Here is an 8,260-nt window from a genome sequence, read left to right as displayed (position 1 = left end):
TCTCCCGTACAAGTTGAAAGTGCTAGAAAGTCTTACTTAGACGATCTAGAAGCCCTTGAGGAGGAGGAGGTTTTAAGTTCATCATCTCCACCACCATCACCATCTACTACCAAAAAGTTGGTGAAACTTTCCGATCACTCAAAGCCCACCGCGGCCATGCTTCCGGCCGGAATCACAACCACTCAAATCACCGCGCCGGACTTCGAGATCAAACCGGCTTTCATTAGCCTTGTGGAGAGGAAGCAATTTGGAGGAAGTCCTTTGGAGGATCCCAATTTGCATGTGCAAGACTTTTGTGACTATTGCTCCATGATCCGTCAAACGGGCGTCACCCAAGCTCAAATAAGGGAAATACTTTTCTCTTTCTCATTGAAGGACAAGGCCAAGCTTTGGATCAATAGCCTTGATCGCACCGCCATGGGAATCACCAATTGGGAGACTTTGGCTCTTGCTTTCTATCAAAAGTTTTTTCCATCGGAGAAAACTCAAACTTTGAGGAGCCAAATCACCGGATTCCGTCAACAAGCTCTTGAGAGCTTATATGAGGCTTGGGAGAGGTACAAAGAGCTTCAAAGGCAATGCCCACATCATGGGCTAGATGATTGGTTTCTAGAAATAACATTCTATAATGGATGTTGTGCCGAGTCCCGAAGGATTCTTGATTCCGCCAACAATGGGCGGTTTGATCAAATTGACACCGACCTTGCTCATGCCACGATCGAATCTATGGCGGTCCATGATGCCCAATATGTCAATTCCCGAGTTGTGCCACCTAAAGGTAAAGAAGAATCCTCTAACAACTCTGTTTTGTTAGCTCAAATTGCTTTGCTCCAACAACAATTGGCGGAAAGGGATGCTAGAGATTCCATTCAACAAGTCATTGCCATCTCTTCAACGAGCCAAATAGTTGTGTGTGAAGGTTGCGGAGGTGCGGGTCACTATGACGCTCATTGCCAAGCTCCCATTGAAGAGGTAAATGCCTTTTTAGCTTTAAGACAAAATGCACAAAATGCTTATCCACCGGGTACATTCTCAAACACATATAACCCAAATTCAAGATTTCACCCAAATATGTCTTATAGAAGCAACAATGTGCTAAATCCTCAACCACAACCCCCACCACAACAAAATGCCTATGTCCCTCAACAACAAAAATATATCCCTCCACCGGGGTATCAAAATCAACAAAGGCCCCCACAAAACAATTTCCAACAAACTCAACCTCCACAACAAAATGCCCAACAAAATAACCAAGAGGGAGGTAAGCTTGAGGGCTTGATAATCCGTATGCAAAAAGAATTATTGACTCAAATCCAAAAGAATGAGCAAGCTCAAAATGCCGCAATCAAAATGTTGGAGCAACAAATGGCCAATTGGCCTCATCTAGCTCTTCAAGGAAATCGGGTCAACTACCCCCTCAAGGTGAGCAACCACATGCTACCCTTAATGCTATCTCCTTAAAAAGTGGTACGAAATATGAAGGGCCATCCATGCCCAAAGATGATGAGGAGGTACTTGTTGAGTTGGAGGTCTCTCCAAATGATAAGGAAATTGAATAAATTCCCAAGAAAGTGGATGACCCACTTGTTGTTGTTGAGAAAGTCAAGGAAGTGGAGGATGCTCCTCCAAAGAAAGATGTTGAAGCAAAAATTCCGGAAAAAGTCAAGGTGCCATTTCCTCATAGATTGGCAAAGCATCAAAAGAATTCCCAATTCGGTAAATTCATGGAAGTTGTGAAGAATCTTCAGGTAACCGTTCCTTTTACCGAATTAATCACTCAAATTCCATCTTACACTAAGTTCATGAAAGACATTTTAACTAAGAAGAGGACTTTTGATGAGGTTGAAACAATAGCTCTCACCGCCGAGGTGAGTGCTCTTTTGCAAAACAAGTCCCCTCCTAAGTTAAAAGATCCCGGTAGCTTTTCTATTCCATGCACAATTGGCACCTACCAAATTGATAAAGCTTTATGCGATTTAGGTGCTAGTGTGAGTGTAATACCTTACTCTATTTGTGCTAAGCTTAATATGAGAGTCTTAAAATGCACTAGTGTCACATTGCAAATGGCGGACCGTTCTATAAAACTCCCTTTGGGAGTTTTGGAGGATGTTCCCGTTAAGGTTGGTAAGTTTTTCATTCCGGTTGATTTTATTGTTCTTGACATGGCCGAAGATGCCCAAATCCCAATAATTTTGGGAAGACCATTTTTACACACCGCGGGTGCGTTGATTGATGTCAAGAACGGTAAAATTACATTGGAAGTGGGTGACGATAAGGTCACATATAACTTGAATACTGCTATGAAGAGTCCTATGATAGAAGAGTCTTGTTATTCTATTGACATTTTGGATGTTGTTGATATTGTTATAGAAGACTCTACACCTCGATCTTTGTCTAAAGATCCCTTGGAGGCACTCTTGCTTTTAGAATCATTTGCAGGTGACGATGAGATTGGAAATGAGGAGATTGATGCTTTGGAGCAAGAATTGTATGGAGAGGATCTATCATTGGAGGAGAGCTCACACTTTATACGCTTGGTTGCTACACCCCAAGATGTTGAGGTACAAAAACCCGAGCTTAAGCCCCTTCCTTCCAATTTGAAGTATGCTTTTCTTGATAATGAGGGGATGTGTCCGGTAATCGTTAGTGCTAAATTAGATGAGAGTCAATTGGCTAAATTGCTTCATGTCTTGAGGTCCCACAAGAAAGCCATTGGTTATAAACTTGGCGATTTAAAAGGCATAAGTCCTGAATTTTGCATGCACCGAATCAATCTTGAAGAAGATCATAAACAATGTGTCCAAGGTAAAAAATGACTAAATCCTAACATGCAAGAAGTGGTCAAAAAGGAAGTGCTTAAATTGTTAGATGCGGGAATTATCTATGCGATTTTCGATTCTAAATGGGTGAGTCCGGTCCAAGTGGTTTCTAAGAAAGGAGGAACCACCGTATTAAAAAATGATAAAAATGAGTTAATTCCAACTAGAATTGTGACGGGTTGGAGAATGTGCATTGACTATAGGAGGCTAAATCTAGCCACCAAGAAAGACCACTACCCATTACCTTTTATTGACCAAATGTTGGAAAGGTTGGCATGTCACAAATACTTTTGCTACCTAGATGGCTATTCCGGGTTTTTTCAAATACCCATTCACCCGGATGACCAAGAGAAGACCACGTTTACATGTCCCTATGGTACATTTGCTTACCGTAGAATGCCTTTCGGTCTTTGTAATGCCCCCGCCACTTTCCAACGTTGCATGATAAGCATCTTTTCCGACTACATTGAGTCTATCATGGAGGTGTTTATGGATGATTTTAGTGTATATGGTTCTTCTTTTGATGCTTGTTTGACTAACTTTTCCAAAGTTTTGAAGCGTTGTGAAGAAGTTAATTTGGTGTTAAATTGGGAAAAGTGCCACTTCATGGTGAATGAAGGAGTGGTACTTGGTCATATTGTTTCGGAGAGAGGAATTGAAGTGGACTGTGCTAAGGTCCAAGTTATTGAGCAACTACTCCCACCGGTAAATGTGAAGAGTGTAAGGAGTTTCTTAGGCCATGCGGGTTTCTACCGCCGTTTTATTAAATATTTTTCTAAGATTGCCAAGCCCCGTATGGAGCTTCTTTTAAAAGATGCTCCATTTGTGTTTACTAATGATTGTCTTGAGTCTTTTAATAGGATCAAGAAGGCTTTGATTTCCGCACCTATCATCCAATCACCGGATTGGAACTTGCCATTCGAGCTCATGTGTGATGCAAGTGACTATGCGGTAGGTGCCGTGCTAGGACAAAGAAAGGAAAAGGTTCTCCATGCTATCTACTACGCTAGCAAAACCTTGTATGCGGCTCAAATCAATTATGCCACGACGGAGAAAGAGCTACTTGCCATTGTCTATGCCTTAGACAAATTCCGCTCTTACTTGATTGGTTCCAAAGTCATTGTTCATACCGATCATGCCGCATTGAAGCATCTCCTAGCTAAACAAGAAGCTAAGCCAAGGTTGATAAGATGGATCTGGCTTTTGCAAGAATTTGATCTTGAGATTAAAGACAAGAAGGGGGCCGAAAATGTTGTTGCCGATCACTTATCCCGTTTGAAGTTCAAAGATGGAGGTATTAAGTTACCTATTGATGATTCCTTCGCCGACGATATTCTAATGATGTTGGAAGCCAATACTTCTTGGTATGCCGACATAGCCAACTACCTGGTTGGAAGAGAATTGCCACCCAACCTTTCATATCAACAAAGGAAGAAGTTCTTACATGATGCCAAGTTCTTCCTATGGGATGATCCACATTTGTTCAAACATTGCTCCGATAGGCTATTCCAGAGATGTATCCCACAATGGGATGTGAAAGGGGTGCTAGAAGGATGCCATTCTTCTCCTTATGGTGGTCATCATGGACCATCCAAGACCGTTGCAAAGGTGTTGCAATCCGGCTTCTATTGGCCAACTATGTTCCAAGATGCCAAAAATTTCGTGATGGCTTGTGATGCTTGCCAAAGGACGGGTTCCATATCAAGAAGACACGAGATGCCTCTCAATGGAATCTTGGAAGTAGAGGTGTTCGATGTTTGGGGCATAGATTATCAAGGACCGTTTCCTTCCTCAAAAGGGAATCAGTATATTTTGGTTGCCGTTGATTATGTCTCTAAATGGGTAGAGGCAATTGCTACTCCTACTAATGATGCTCGCAACGTGATTAAATTGTTCAAGAAGATCATATTCCTGAGGTTTGGTGTTCCAAGAGCAATCATTAGTGATCGTGGTAACCACTTCGGCGAGAAACAACTTGATGCTTTGTTGGAAAAATATGGAGTCTACCATAGAAGAGGCTTGGCTTATCATCCACAAACTAATGGCCAAGTAGAGGTTTCCAACCGTGAGATCAAGTCCATACTTGAGAAAGTTGTTGCCAAATCACAAAAGGATTGGAGTATGAAGCTCGATGATATCTTATGGGCCTACCGTACCGCGTTTAAGACACCTATCGGTACTTCACCATATAGGTTGGTCTATGGAAAGGCGTGCCATCTTCCCGTTGAGATGGAACAAAAGGCTTTTTGGGCAATTAAGGAGCTTAACATGGACCCGAAGTTAAGTGGAGATAAGCGGTTGTTGCAACTCAATGAACTCGATGAATTCCGCTTGCAAGCTTATGAGAGCTCCCGTCTCTACAAGGAGAGAACAAAGAGATGGCATGATAAGAAGATCTTAAACAAGGAATTTCAAATTGGTGATAAGGTCTTGCTATTCAATTCCCGATACAAGCTATTTCCGGTAAAGTTACGATCACGGTGGACCGGTCCATATACCGTCACAAATGTCAACAAGTTCGGTTCCGTTGAAGTGATGACCACCAAGGGCGAAAAATTCAAGGCAAACGGTCATCGTTTGAAGCTCTACCATGAGAATGTGATCGTTGGTGTGATAGAGGAAATGACCGTTCAACCTCTACCAAAGAAAGCTTAAACCGACTCAAGCTTTTTGTTCGTGCGGGACGTTAAACCAGCGCTTCTTGGGAGGTAACCCAAACTTTTTATTGCTTTTGTTTATTTTTTTTTTTTTTTTTTTTTTGCAATTTAATGGTTTTTCGTAGATTAGTAATAAAATACTCGACTTAACGATGTTTCTTTTTGTGATTTTTGGGTGAAAATGAAGAAAAGGGAATTAGGAGTGCATTTGACACGCAACCCCATGCAAAAACTCCGTTCGGGGACGTGGTTTTCGAAAAACGAGAAAACAATTCACGTCCATAAGCGAGGAAGTCAAAAAGCGGGATTGGCAGTCAACCCCGATCGGGGTTGGTGGCCCCGATCGGGGTCGTGGTTATGTGACTATTTCGCTGCTATTTACGGGTAAGTAAAAAAAAAAAAGAAAATTTTTTCTATCATTCTTATCCAACCCGACGGTATCCTTTCTTTCCCATCTCCATTATTTTCTTTACTTTTCTACCTAAAATCACAAGAAACTTCAAGTTCTTCATCAATTTTGCAAGATTCCATCATCCATTAACATCAACTTGGTAAGATCTCTTCTCTTTTCTCTTTAAATTCATCTATTTCAATCAATTAATTGGATTATGCAAACCCTAAATCAATTTGGGGGAATTCGATTTTGTGCTTTATGGTACTAGAAATTGGTTGTAGAATGATTATTAAATGTTTGTAGTGTGAATTAGTTCACTAATAAATACTATTATGCCTATTAGGATGAATTTTGGTTTGCCTTAAGATGAATTTTGTCTTAAAATTTCAGAAATATGGCACCAAGAAAAACTCCTTCACAAGGTGCTTCTAAGAGAAGGAGAGGTGAGGCGGAGCCTTCAAATGCAGCGGCGGATGTCCAAATGGAGGAAGTTCCACAATGGCATGACCCGGAATATCCAAATGTGATCTTCAATTCATTAGCTCAATACAACAATTGGGTTATGTTGAGAAGCAAAGGTATGGAACCAACGAAATTCATTAACCAAACATCTTTAAACAATATTGGAATAGAGAAAAATGTTGAAGCTTTGTTTAAAAATCTTGGCATGAAATCTTGTTATACCATGAATTATAAGACCTTCCCCGAACTCACCCTTGAGTTTTTAAGCTCTTTCGAGTTTCATAGGTCTAGGAAACCCGGTTTCATTCTTTTTGTTACCTTTCGTTTATTTAATGAAGATCATAAGTTGGACTTAGCGGATTTCGCCGCTATATTTGATTTGCCTCACAAAGACTTACCAACCGAATCACCCGATGATTATAACCCCGTTTTAACTTGGGATGCCATTTCTCACTTGACTTTTCCGGGTTTTGATCATACACCACATCAATTTATTCACTATCCCGACATAAGGATTTGGCAAAGGTTTATGGGATGGACCTTTTTTGGTAGAAATGAACCTCACTCGGTGAGGAAGATTGAGTTGGAAATCTTGGGTGCTTTCTTGAATGTTAATGGTGATGAGAAGTGGGGAATCAATATCCCCTACCACTTTGCGGTCCACTTGACCAAACAAACTAACACCAAGAATAGTTGCATTGTCTTAGGTGGTTTGGTCACTAAAATTGCTCACCATTTGTGTAGATTTAACCAATAGACTACCGGTTTGAGACCATTGCTTGAGTCTAGGGCTAAGGGAGTCGGTCTTGATTATGAATATTTTATTTCTTGTAATTGGTTTAAAGATGCTCATCCCAACATGATTTGGAAGATAGGTAGGCAAGACTCCATTCGTCTACCCGAGGAAAAGAAAGAAATAAAGGCTTTGGTTCACACTAAGCCTCGTCGTGGAAGTGACCCCTTTGTTAGACCGACCTACCATTTAGCCCTTAGAGGTGAGTCAACTACCATCGTTGAGAGACGTGTGGGAGGGCAATCCTCCCAAGCACGTCATTCCACCTCTAGCATTGAGTCACCATGTAGCATAGAAATGATGAACATGATGCGATAAATGAACTTAGGTGTTAAACAAATTCGTGATGACCAACGACTTGCATTACATCCTATTTATGATCATTTTGCTAGGCAAGGAGTTATGTGACACCCTGCGATAAAGCGGAAAATAGGGAATTTTCGAAACTTTTAAAATTTAAAGCGCGGTTTTATAAAAATACCAAACACAAACAAAGAATGCGGAAATAAAGTTTAAATTATACAAACGTGATAGTCAAGGTGAGGGAAAATATATCCCTCGAATGACAACACAATAAAATGTGAGTCTAAGGAATCCTAATAAACCGACTACAAGGCCAAGGTGCTCGCTAGCTCACACATGTCTTCACCCCATAGATGCTAATACCTGTCATTCATGTAAACATGAACGCCACAGTCAGTGGGGAGTAACTCAAGGTTCTCCCAGCCACAAAATGTCAAAATGAACATAACAAAGAACTAAAACAGGTAAGTCATATAAGATACTTACGAAAGACATGAATATCAAGTTTATATCTAAACATGGCAATTAAATGAGATAGAACAAGATAGACCAAGCTTAGCATAATAAAGATTCAACTATTCATGTGAGACAATCAAATAACATGAAAGACAAGAATACGATCATTCATGCAAAAGCACGCATTTCAAAGAATTACAACATAGATATGAGATTGGAATCCGAATCATGTGAAGCAGTTAAGTAAGTGATCAACCAATGGAAATTACAAGAATAGAAACTGTAGCCATTAATTGGAAAACCTTTTAGCAAACATTGTACGGGACGTGGCTACTAATGTCACATTCATACTTATGGCTTGCATCTCACCATAAGA

At 40.6% G+C, this 8,260-nt stretch overlaps 1 non-coding gene across 1 annotated transcript; it reads right to left on the bottom strand.

The window, feature by feature from the left end:
- Positions 1–489: 489 nt before the first annotated feature.
- LOC141635095 (small nucleolar RNA R71) lies at positions 490–596 on the bottom strand. Its single transcript, XR_012539801.1, has one exon. It is a non-coding gene; the product is annotated as a small nucleolar RNA R71 (small nucleolar RNA).
- Between the last annotated feature and the right edge of the window lie 7,664 nt (positions 597–8,260).

The sequence above is a fragment of the Silene latifolia genome, chromosome Y, assembly GCF_048544455.1.
Source record: "Silene latifolia isolate original U9 population chromosome Y, ASM4854445v1, whole genome shotgun sequence".
NCBI lineage: Eukaryota > Viridiplantae > Streptophyta > Magnoliopsida > Caryophyllales > Caryophyllaceae > Silene > Silene latifolia.
Note: the sequence above shows the minus strand (reverse complement) of the source record. Positions and strands in the feature narration are given on the sequence as shown.